General features: G+C 37.6%; 1 protein-coding gene across 4 annotated transcripts in view; it reads left to right on the top strand.

Moving 5' to 3' along the window:
• The window catches only part of ROBO1 (roundabout guidance receptor 1), a 541,331-nt gene that overhangs the window by 155,100 nt on the left and 374,164 nt on the right, over positions 1-12,067 (top strand). The gene's annotated exons all lie outside the window — the stretch shown is intronic.

The raw sequence follows: 12,067 nt of genomic DNA, 5'->3' as shown, positions 1-12,067 counted from the left end.
TTATGAAGGTAAGTGTTAAGTCTTCTAGTAGGACAAACTTCTGGAAAGGGAAAGAAGGGAATGAAGAAGGAAGGAATCTGTTGGATATTTAACTGAAAAACATTCTGTAAATACTTTATCAGTGGATTACTAGTGCAACGACTCCTCTCACAGTGTATAAAACTGTGTATAGCCAAGTGATTAACAAAAGTGTTTTAGTCAAATATGCATAAATAAGAGAGTCTTACATTATACAAGAAGAGAATAGACAGATGTAAAAGAGAGGGAGTAATTTCTTATCCATTTATAAAACTTTATGTCTGTTATACACCACTTACATGATTATAGCTTTCATGATCTACCCCTTGCAATCATCCCTGCATGTGGCCTGAAACCTTGACACATAATTGTATTCCAGTTTAAAATACTTTTTTAGTAAAAGGGCAAGAAACCAAAGCACTGCAAATCTTCTCTCAGTCAAGAAAACTAATGCCTTCTTAGAAAAATATAGCAGGAACCATGATGCATGTGAATTACTTGGACTTTTCTACCTTCTGAATTTTTTTCTACATGTACCCCCTTTTTCTGAGTTTGGAACATCACACCTTCCTGATATACAGGGATGCATTCTACTCAGAAAATGAAAATTAATATAGGTTAGAGACATCTTCTTTTAACTCACTGTTAGATTTTTATTATGTTTTTTCTTCAGAAAACAAGGCTGGGAACTGTAATCCTCGGGTCCTGGGTTTAACCAGCCATGTTTGAGACCATGAGCCTGCCTGTAGTGTTAATCAAGTCCTCCAGTTTTACACAGGGGAGCCCTCTGGCCTGGGAATGGCTGCAGCCCTGCAGCACCCTCCACACAGGATGGTTACGGGTGACTGCCCTGGCCTCACAGCCCATGGACCTGAGAGAGTGTGCCCTCTCATGAGTGCCCTGTTGACAGGAGTAGCAGGAATTGGATTTAATACCCCACCAGTGCCTTTCTGAGAGGGGCTGGAGGCTTTCCCCTTCCTCGTTACAGGACCTGCCACTGCAAGCGTGCCCAGGTGGGTGATGGACATCGGGCGGCAGTGCAAGTGCTGCCTGGTCCCCCCACACAAAAGGAATGTTATAAGATGTTTAAGGCAGTGGGGACGTGTGAGGGTTTCCTGAACAGAGCACGGACCCTTCTTTAGGAGAAGCATTCTCCCATACCAACATGCACCTGGGTATGACATCCAAGGTCAGCCTTTGCAGGGGATTGCCATCACCGAACCTGCCTCCAAGAGACTAATAGGGGTCGCAAGGGAGGACTTTAAAACTCAAACCCCAGTCTGGTTGTTCTCTGGAGGCTCTCAGGATGTTAACTCAGAGACTGTGTATTAATAGGTGTTTTCCAAGAAAGCATAAAAGTCAGAATCGAGTTAGAAGCAAACACAAGCTGAACAAAAAGGAAAAGTGAGAGGACAGCTATGTTTGTGTCACTGGAGTTTTTGTGCCTTTATTTGAATGAAGACTGAATGAAGGAAAGACTAAGTTTTTCATGTTTAAAGATTTAATGATCCATTATTTTTCCTCCCCTATGTAATAATAATCAGTAGCACTGTGTGTGTATGCCCCGGCTTATGTGGAAAAGCCCTGGGGTATTTATTAAAACTAATCCGACAGGTTTCTATAGCAATCAGTAAGGATTTATAAAAATAGCATTAACTGTAACACAATCTTATAGGTGAAATTGCTTCCTATCCCCTCCTCCCCCCCAGTTTGTGGGTGGGTCCAGTTTATGTAGCAATATGAAATTCCTGGATTTTACAGAAATATTATCGATTTTTTTTGTTGTTGTTCTCTCTTGCCTATTAGAATTGTATTCTCTGAGGGAAAACCATTAGAGAAGTTTTTACTGAAAATTCTCTGACATTCCTATAATCATTTAAATTAAGTGCAGGATGTCTAGACCCATTAGCAGAAAAAGTGCATCCATTTATTTTTAATTCCATATTTATCTTCATGTGTCTAAATGTACACAAAACAAACATAAGCTGATGGTGTCATACAGTATGTATGAATGGTGTCATACAGTAGGTATATATTTTTTTATGCATGTTAAGAGTAATGATATACCTATAGGGTGCTTCTCCCTTCCAGTTCCACATAAGTTTAGCTATGAGGCAAAGAAGGAAAACACTTGTTCATGTGGCAGGTTTTAGAGTTCAGTTTTTCTACATATTTTTCTTTCCAAACATGCTTTTCAGGATGAATATATGCATCTGTTTCATACTGTTCTTAAGTGGATATACATGACATCTACAAAGTGTTTCAGTATGTTCTCCTGAAGCCACTTTAAATTAGGAGAAATATTTTGTCTTTCCCACTGGGTTCTAATGTCTCCACTCTGGATCTGAATACTTGCTTTGAGAAGTAACCACACAAGTAGGAGGAACATCACTTTAAATGAGGAGGGAGGAATGACTAACCTAAGCTAAATCAAATAAAGATTGAAGTTGCTGATAAATTTCAAGGCAGTCACTGGGGGAAAGTGATGAGTTTGTATTTGACTTTCCATGATTCTTAGTATGTTACAGGACTCAGCTTTAGGTTTGTGGGTTTTTTTTTTTTTTTTTTTTTTTTTTTTTTTTTTTTTCTTTCCCTTCTAATCAGTATTGTGGTATCCAATATATTGTTACACTTTTTACATATCATCAGTGTTTTATTATAATGATAATCATAATTAGACCCAAATGGAGTGGCTATATACACATATATATTAAAGATGATCAGAGTTGGAAAGTATTTATAAAAAGGGGGTGAAAAAAATTAGAAAGGAGGAGGTGTAACTGCACCCACTCAGTCATTGAGGCTTATTTCATATGCAAGGCACTAATATTAGACCTAAGGAGCTTATATGAAAATTTTCTACTGCATATTTGGTACGAGAGAAATGTTAAGAATAAAAAATATTTAAAAGCTGGTGTGACCACCTATATAGCATAATGTAGATGGTAGATATACCTGGATTGATTCAGCAAAATTTTATGGTTAAAAACAACAACAACAACAACAAAACACTAAAAAACTGTAAATATGTGAGTTGAAAGAATTGAGTCAGGAAGACAACCTTGTCTGCATCTTCACAACAGACCAATTCTCCTCTGTCAAGGTCAGCATGGAAAATAATTGCATAGTTAAGATAATAATAAAAATCTGAATGACTATTTTAACTATGTACTTAAAGAGCAGGCCAGATCACAGCATGAAAGCGTATGTTTTAAATACATTGTCTTGTATTTAATTTACAGTAAGGAAGGACACCTGAAGCAGTTTTATGAAGTGCTTTATAATCATACAAGCTTCTCTGTAAAGACTTTAAGGGAACGTTAGGTGACTAGCAAAAATGAAGATATTTAAAGATGAGGGTAATTAATCCTACCTGCTCCATGAGTTTGGATCTAGATGCTGAAAGGAGAACCAGGTGGTAGGAATGAGCATCAGAGTATATAATGACATCTTTATTAATGAACAGGGAAGGCAGAGGGATGGAAGTAAGTGTTCAGTTCTTTGTCAAGCTTAGGTTGCAGAGATGTTAGACAAAGCCTATTGTTTGGACAGTTGTTCTATTTAGATTAGAAAGAAATCCCCAAGTTACCCATCGTAATTTTTGTCATTAGAATCCTAGAGGTATGTACAGAGACAAACAGAAAAAGGAGGGAATCAAAGAAAAAGATCTAAGAGACTTTCCACTGAATATCTGAGGGGATACACAGAAAATCGTCCAACTAAGATAGAAGAGAAATTCCATATGGGAAGAAGATGGAGAGTTTGGAAGGAGGTTCATGGAAGGAAGGGTGTGAAATAACATCAGGATTTCCAGGAAGGAAGGGTGTGAAATAACATCAGGATTTCCAAGAGAAGAGCTTGTGGTCAAAGAGAACAGATGACATGCTGAATGATGTCCCCGTATGCCTGAGAAGCTTTGAGAGCCACAACCCTGCAGCAGGGAGTGAGGAAAGCTGAATAAGAACATAGGATAAAGCAGCCTTGACTAAAACTATCAAATGTATTTTTCTATTTAATAGTTGATTAATGCTTCTGTAAGAGCAGATTTTCAAGAAAACAGTAAAGTAATCAATTTCCACATCAGAGTTCACATGTTTTGCCAGCCTGATCGGTTAAGTAACTGCTCAATTTTTGGGCTTCTTTTTTCATCCACAAAACAGCACCAGGGCATTTAACATCAAGTATGAGCCTCAGTAGTTTTCCACATAATCAATGGCTGCAAAGCAATCTCTAAGATTGCATTGTACTGTGTTATTGAAGTGTGTGTATGCATTATATTCCAGGAAGTACCACATTTCCTGTTAAATCAGCTGTGACATAAATATTGGGGATCATTAAACAGATCACAGAGTATTGCTTGTGTTACAGAGACCAGAATGATGACTTGTGAAATTAACACTATACAGTCAAACATTTGCAGACAAGGATCACCACTCCTCATTAAGTAGATGCATGGCTTCTTGGCCATTCCTTGGAAAGGAATCTTTCCAAATAATAAACTTTTTAAAATTCAGTTTTCTCAAAAGCCTCTTCCAGTATACTAAGAAATCCTGTAGTTCCCACATGTGACCCAAAGTTAGCCTTTATTTTTTTTCCCCTGATTTTAGTCACAAAATCATTGTATCTCCATTCTTTTGTATAAGAAGGAATCCCATCCTTTTTCCTACATTACCTTTTTTCTTTACTGCTATGTTGTTGTGTGATCAAGAGAGTTGTTCATAGTGTATTACTACTTGTGCTGTGTTAAATGGAAAGATGTCATTGGGTGAACATTTCAAGAAGCAAAGTGGAGATCTCTCTTAATTGCATAGCCATTTTTGAGGTATTTCTGATTCTATTCCAGTAATTTTACACAGGTTATCATTTTATTTATTTAAGTGTACTTGTTTAGAAAAGTGGTAGTTTTAAAAACACATTCAACAGAATACTTCTAAAGCTTTTTCAATATCAGAAGTGGAAATATAGAATAATACTTTTCCTGTTAGAAATCAAGGGTGTTTTTGACATTTCTTTTCTATCAGATTAATAGAGGTAGTAAATCTGTGTCTGAGAGGAAGAGAGGAGAAGTGAAAAAGCTGTGGACTGCAACAGGAAAATAAATACGAACGCTATAAAGAAATAGTTGCTAATTGATTTGACATTCATACTAAATTATTATCTTTAGTTTAAGGATTGGCTGGAAAGGATGAGCAATCTTAGGGAAAAAAAAACAAAAAACAAAAAACAAAAAACACATGGAACAAAAGATGAGTTTTGATAATGGGGTGCAAAGAGGTGGTAAATAGGTTGCAGAATGTTGGATTGAAGGGAAGAGTGCATAAAACCGTATTTCACAAGTGGAGCAGATAGGTAACAACGTATAGAAACAAGATCTTATTTTGTACACACAAGTATTCCAAGTACACTGTTAGCGTGTCTCAAATTGCACTGAGTTCATGAGGTCCAACAACCTGAAGAGAAAAAACAAACACTTGTTAGCACTGTAGAAACAATGCACGCATGACAGCTGAATAAATCAGTAGAGTAGACAACATTTTTTATTTAATTGCAGTTAGAGTCCTTATTGCTACAGGTAATACACAGAAGAATTCTGCTTGACTTTTACATCTTGGGATAGCTAGCGTTTGGGACATTTTTTGTAGTCTTCCCCTTTTTTAAAACTCCATCTGAGCAAGCGTGCTCCCCAGTCACTGAGAGAATGAACACAGAGCCCCATGGTACCAATTTAAAAAAGTTACTTTTTAGAGTACATCTGCAGTCTAAATCCAGGAACAGATGGTTACTGTTATTCTTATTAAAAAAAAAAAAAAAAAAAAGAGAGAGAAGAGAGAGAGAAAAGAGAAAAAAAATCCCCTGCTCTTGTCTATCAGCAATCTCTCTGTTCACCATGTCAATCTAAACTGTGAACAAGGTCTTTTCAGTTCTATGCTTCTCTGCATAAATTCTTCTGACACAGATACTTAGTTCAGTTTAGTGTTTAGTTTCTTAATATGTATTAAAGTACTGATGTAAATATAACACCAATCAATTGAATTGCCTCACAATTATAGCAATGTCAATTAAAACATGTAGTAGCAATATTGGAGCACAGATACTCCCACTTACATAAATCTTACCAGTTTTCATTAAGAGTTTGTAGAAAATATCCTCCTCTGGTTATTATGTTATACTTCAAGGAAAACCTTTGATTAAAAGATAAATGGCAAAGTGCAGTGGTTCTCAATCAGTTTTCCAGTAGCTATCAGACCGATTTAAAATAACAACACAAGGGAAAAAGAAATCAAACAAAAAGGACATTGTGTGGAGAATTTGTCTATTTATGATGTTAGAAGCAGTATTGCCCCTTGTATAACTGAGATACCTCAGGAAGATGAATTTGAACTAGAGAAGAGACAGGAAAGGGCTATTAAAATAATTAGGGAATAGGAAGCTCATTTTTAGAGAGACCTTAATAAAAGAGGAATTCAGTAAGGACTGGCATTTGTTGCTAGCCTTATGTTCTTAGGGAAAACATAGAAACAATATTTTAACTACAGAGCATGTTGACAGTACAACTTGAAGAAATCTAGTTGTTGGTAAGTAGCCCGTCTTCACAGTGTGCTCAGAACATGTGCTCATATAATGGCTGATTCTAAGCTTTTACTCATATGTTACTACTTATCTGACAAAAGAATAATCAGGCATAAAATGGAACAGTTAATTTAAGGTACAAATGTAGAGTGTTTTACAGGTGTAGATTCTAAAACAGTTTTCAAACAGGAATTTGAAATCCCTTTTGCAAAGATTGAAATTTGTGATAGGCTATGTTAGGGTATGTACACTAGAGTTATTCCCTAGGATGAGTTAGTCTCATGTTTGTGTGTTCCTATTTAATTATGAGATAAAATAAAAACAAAAGACATTCTCAGTATATTATACTTTCTCTTTTCCATAAGGACTGTCGCAGACAGGAACCCCTGGAGCTGATGAGAGGCTTTCTGCTGAGGGTCTCCTAGCGAGGGTAAAGACAGAGCAAATTGCCCTCAGACATTGCTTTCAGTTCAGTGAACTGAATATGTAAAGCAATTTGTGAAGATGGTCAGAAGTGTAGATTTCTGCCAGTAGGTCAAAAGAGTATGAATTACCACAAGATAAGGGTAAAAGGAGAAATCTCTTGTGTTCTCATCAGGGAGTGTTATACAAGTTAATCTTTTGTTTTACACAGGCAATTTGTTTTATTTAAAGAAATAGGAAGTTGGTAGTTCACATGGTCTCATTAAATGCACAGCATGAAATGCAGTGTAGAGATGACAACTTTTTTTTTCCTTTTTTTTTTTTGTATCTATAATGATGCTAAACTATCTCGAGTATTAGAGGAATAGGAAAATTATGAAAAGCATTGTTGGTCATTTTTCATAGTAGTTAACCTCCTGCTCAAGCAGTGTCAGCTGTGAGGTCAGGCCAGCCTGCTCAGTGCTTTATCCAGTTGGTGTTGAAAACTTCCAAGGATGGAGCCTGCACATCTTCTCTGAGCAACCCACACCACTGCCTGCCTGTCTTTATGGGGAAATTGTGTCTTCTTATATCCAGCCCAAGCCTCTCTTGTTTTGACTTTTGCCTGCTGTCTCTCACCCTGCCATGTACTGCAGAGCCTTTCTCGGTCTCCATCCCTGTCAGTACTGGCAGGTAGCTGTTAGGTTCCCCCCACAGCTGTCTTCCACAGGCTGAACAAGTTCTGGTCCCTCAGCCTCTCCTCACAGGGCAAGTCTTCCAGCCCCGATCATCCTGGTGACCCTCTGCTGAACTCACCCCAGTTTGTCAATGTCTTTGCTCTACTGGGGAGCCCCAGACTGGATGCAATACTCCCGATGAGTGCTGAGGGATAATTCCTTCCCTTGATCTACCACCTGTGTATTTGTGCAGCTGAGGACACTGCTGCCTGTCTCTGTTGCCAGGGCAGGCTGTAGGGTCAGCTCAGCTTGCAGCAGGCCCAGAGCCCCAGGCCTTTCTGGTAGGGCTGCACTGCAGCCTGGCAGCCCTCAGCCTGGGCCTAGGCAGGGGGTTCTTCTTTCCTTACCAGGGCAGAACTTTGCATTTGGCCTTGTGGAATTTCAGAGCCAGTCTGCCACTTTGCAGGTGGTAGCCCTATTGTTGGGCAGATGGACTGGTTCCCCTAGTTTGGTTTAACTTGAAAACATAACGAGCATGCCCTCCTTCACCTCTTCCAGATCATTAATAAAGACCTGAAGCAGGGCAGGTCCTGGGACAGACCTGTCAGTCCTCGACTTGTTACTGTCCTCCAGAGGGGCTGCAGTCCATTAGCCATTAACTTCTAAATTGATGATTCATCAAGTTTTTACCCATCTAGTTGTTTTTTCATCTAGACCATAATGTCCCAGCTTGGAGACAGGAATATTATTGAAGACAGTGTTGAACCCTGTACACGGAAGTCTAAAAGCAAGAGAATATATCAGGTTAAGATTTCCCATCAGAACTGATCTGTCCTTTTAGCAGTATCTGTAATTGGAACTCTTGTCCCAGAATTGAAGCTTCATACATCAACAGAGAATAAGAAAATAAAGACCAACGTCTGTCAGAAGATCCAGAGTTTAATTCCATCAGATCCTTCTGGAAGTACTACCAGACATTTATTTATTTCAGCACTTTTTGTTTGTACATGATTCTTGTACGTCACTTATCCATAAGCTATAACAAGTTGAACCATCACCTACAGGTGTTAAAACATTGTAGAGAGCTTTTCAGAAGGAACCATATTGATTTTCAGTGACCCTTGTATAAGAAAGGAGATGTTTTTCTGTGGTGCAATTTACAATTTACTGGACAATACATTATTTATTGTGTTTCTGTCTTATACTTCCTCAAAGGCAGTGAAAAATTACTACTAAAACTCACTACTACTTTCTTTATTGCAGAATAATCCTGAAGTATTTTGCACTCATAATTGTAGGCAAAATCCCAATCTTAGTCTTTTTTTTTTTTTTTTTTTCTTTTTACAGTATGCATCTTATGAAGTAAACTCTCCCATATCTACACTATCTTTTTGTCTAGGTTCTCTGCCTGTTCTCAGGATCTTCCTATTATTCCTATCAGATGGTTCTTGTAAGGTAATAAATTCCAGCTGATTCAGCCTCCTGCTCCCCCCCCCCACACTTTTTCCTAATTTCACAATGTGTTTTTAAATACTCAACAGGAAAGGAAGGGTTGCAGTTCTGCTGAACTTGGAATGGAGTAAACATCCCACTCAAGCATTCATAATTTACCTACCCAAAGCCCACTGAAAAACCATTTTCTTTAATTATTTCTCTCTGATGTTTAACAGAATAAGTTTGTCTGTCTTGTTTCTGGATCACTACAAATCTAAATGAAAGACTTGTTTTTTTCTATTAGGAGTTGTCCTAGTTGTTCAAGGGAAACCCAGTTGCTTTTCAGTAGATTTAAACATTTGGATAGCAAAGTATAATTTATTTTCAGGAATATTTTTTTACTTGTATTCTGATGTGTAATGAGGTCTTTCATTATATCATATGTACATTATTTATTTATTTATTTATTGCTTAAAACAAATGGACTCTTCACATCAATGGAAATGATAAACTTTGTCAGGAAGCACAAGGAAAAGGAAGGTGAAGGTATAGAAGGGTGACGAAGCTGGTGAGGGGCCTGGAGAACAAGTCCTACGAGGAGCGGCTGAAGGAGCTGGGCTTGTTCAGCCTAGAGAAGAGGAGGCTCAGGGGTGACCTTATTGCTCTCTACAGATACCTTAAAGGAGGCTGTAGTGAGGTGGGGGTTGGCCTGTTCTCCCATGTGCCTGGTGACAGGACGAGGGGGAATGGGCTTAAGTTGCGCCAGGGGAGTTTTAGGTTGGATCTTAGGAAGAACTTCTTTACTGAAAGGGTTGTTAGGCACTGGAACAGGCTGCCCAGGGAGGTGGTGGAGTCACCATCCCTGGAAGTCTTTAAAAGATGTTTAGATGTAGAGCTTAGGGATATGGTTTAGTGGGGACTGTTAGTGTTAGGTTAGAGGTTGGACTCGATGATCTTGAGGTCTCTTCCAACCTAGAAATTCTGTGATTCTGTATCATGAATTTACTGATGAAGTGGTTACAAAGTGTTAGTGTTTCAGATTTTTTTATAAAGCTGCAAATTGCATATTTTGCATAAAACCTTGGTGGGGGAGGAAGATCCCTGTTTCTCTGGAAGAAAAAATGGGGTGGGGGTGGGTAGGGAACCACAAAATTACAGTGCAGTGTTTAGATATTATATAGTTTAAGGACCATTTTTTAACCTACCATGACAGCAAGCTCACACTGAGAGGCTGAAAATGGTTTTGGGGGTATTTTTTCCTCCAAAATCATAGTCATTTAAGTATAGAAATATCTTCTGGATAATTATGAAATGGATAAAATAGGAAGAAAAATTATTCAGAAGACATTTTATAGGAACTTATGGGAATAATGTTAGCATTGCACACAATATGCACACAAGTTGTTAACATGATTTTCAGTTGTTGTCAACACATTATCACCCATGGGATAACTGGATTTTTGTACGTAAGTGCAAACGCACTATTTTAATGATTTCTTAGAGATTATTAAAAATTGATTAATAGAATTATAGGCAAAACATAATTAAAACTAGCAGTGTGCCATGAGAAATAAAAGACACCCTCTCTGAAAAAAAAAAAAAATTAAAATAGAGCTGATATAACATAGACCTGATGTGGTCTGTGTTATAGAATGTGGAGGGGTTTGTTCGTTGGTTAGTTGGTTGGTTGTTTTTCACATTTTGAAGGCTTTGCAAAAACATATTGAAGATTTGGAGGAAAAAAATTGAAATATTCCATAATCAAATTATTTTGATTCCCGGCAGACCCTCATGGAAATTCTTTAAAATTCAGGATCTTGTTAAGATTACATAAGACAGATAAAGTGTATAATCAGCTGAAAGGTAAAGTTTTATCTTGAGGAGAAGAACTTTCAGAGAAAATGTTCGTTTATGTAAAGGAGTTGTGCATTTTTCTTTGCAAACAAGATTACTTGTAACACATTACTAACACCAGGGCAGCCATAATTTAAGCTTCACTCAGTACATCAGCCATTTTTTAGCTTATTAAGAATAGACAATATTGAGCTAAAAGTTTACATTAGTTTTTAATAGCACAGGGTATCAATGTATATAAATATATTTGAGGTGAAGTGCAAGGAGCCAAGATCTTTTCAATGGTGCCCAGTTGTTAAGAGACAGTGAGCACAAACTGGAATATTATAGGAGGTTCCTTCTGACTGTCACTGAAACACTTTCCTGTGGGGGTGATGAAGCACTGGCACAAGCTACCGAGAGTGGTTGCAGAGTCTCCCTCCTTGGAGATCTTTAAAAGCTGTCTGGACATGGTCCTACTGGAGCAGGGGAGGCTGGACCAGATGACCTCCAGAGGTCCTCTCATACCCCAATCATTCTGCAATGTAAGAACTTAAAACTAAAAATAAATTAAAAAATAACAATAATCACAAAGCTTTTCTGATTTTAACCTGCCTGAAGGTAAATGTTTCTTCTTGACCAAAAACGTACCTTGAAAAAATAGTAAAATGTAAGGAATAGTGAGCTCATGGAGATGCCCTTAATCTCCAAAATGCAGGGGTTTTATCTTTTCAGATGAAACCAAAAAACATCACAGATTTGGAGTTGTCAGCTCTCCCTTCCAGGAGCACAATCTAGAGCTGTAGAACCCTATTGACAGGAATGTGTTTTTGCCTTACAAATGTGTTAGCTTTTTAACTATATAAATTTGTAAACTATATTAATTTATATAGAAATTTAATATAAGCTAATTACATGCTTACATACAGAGATACACACAAGTGTGTCAGGCCAGATTGTTTCTGTGTTTTTATGCTTGCCCAAATGCTGGATATTGATCCAAACTAGGACAGCTACAAATGCAAAGAGAGTATGGACTCAGAGGGAAACAGAATAGAAAGGCTAAATGATTTTTTAGACCCGTGTGACTGTAAATATAATACCTAGAAAGAACGTGTAGTGAGATCTCATTA

Source organism: Anas acuta, chromosome 1 (assembly GCF_963932015.1).
Source record: "Anas acuta chromosome 1, bAnaAcu1.1, whole genome shotgun sequence".
Lineage (NCBI taxonomy): Eukaryota > Metazoa > Chordata > Aves > Anseriformes > Anatidae > Anas > Anas acuta.
The sequence above is the reverse complement of the archived record's forward strand: the minus strand, read 5'-3'. Positions and strand labels throughout refer to the sequence as shown.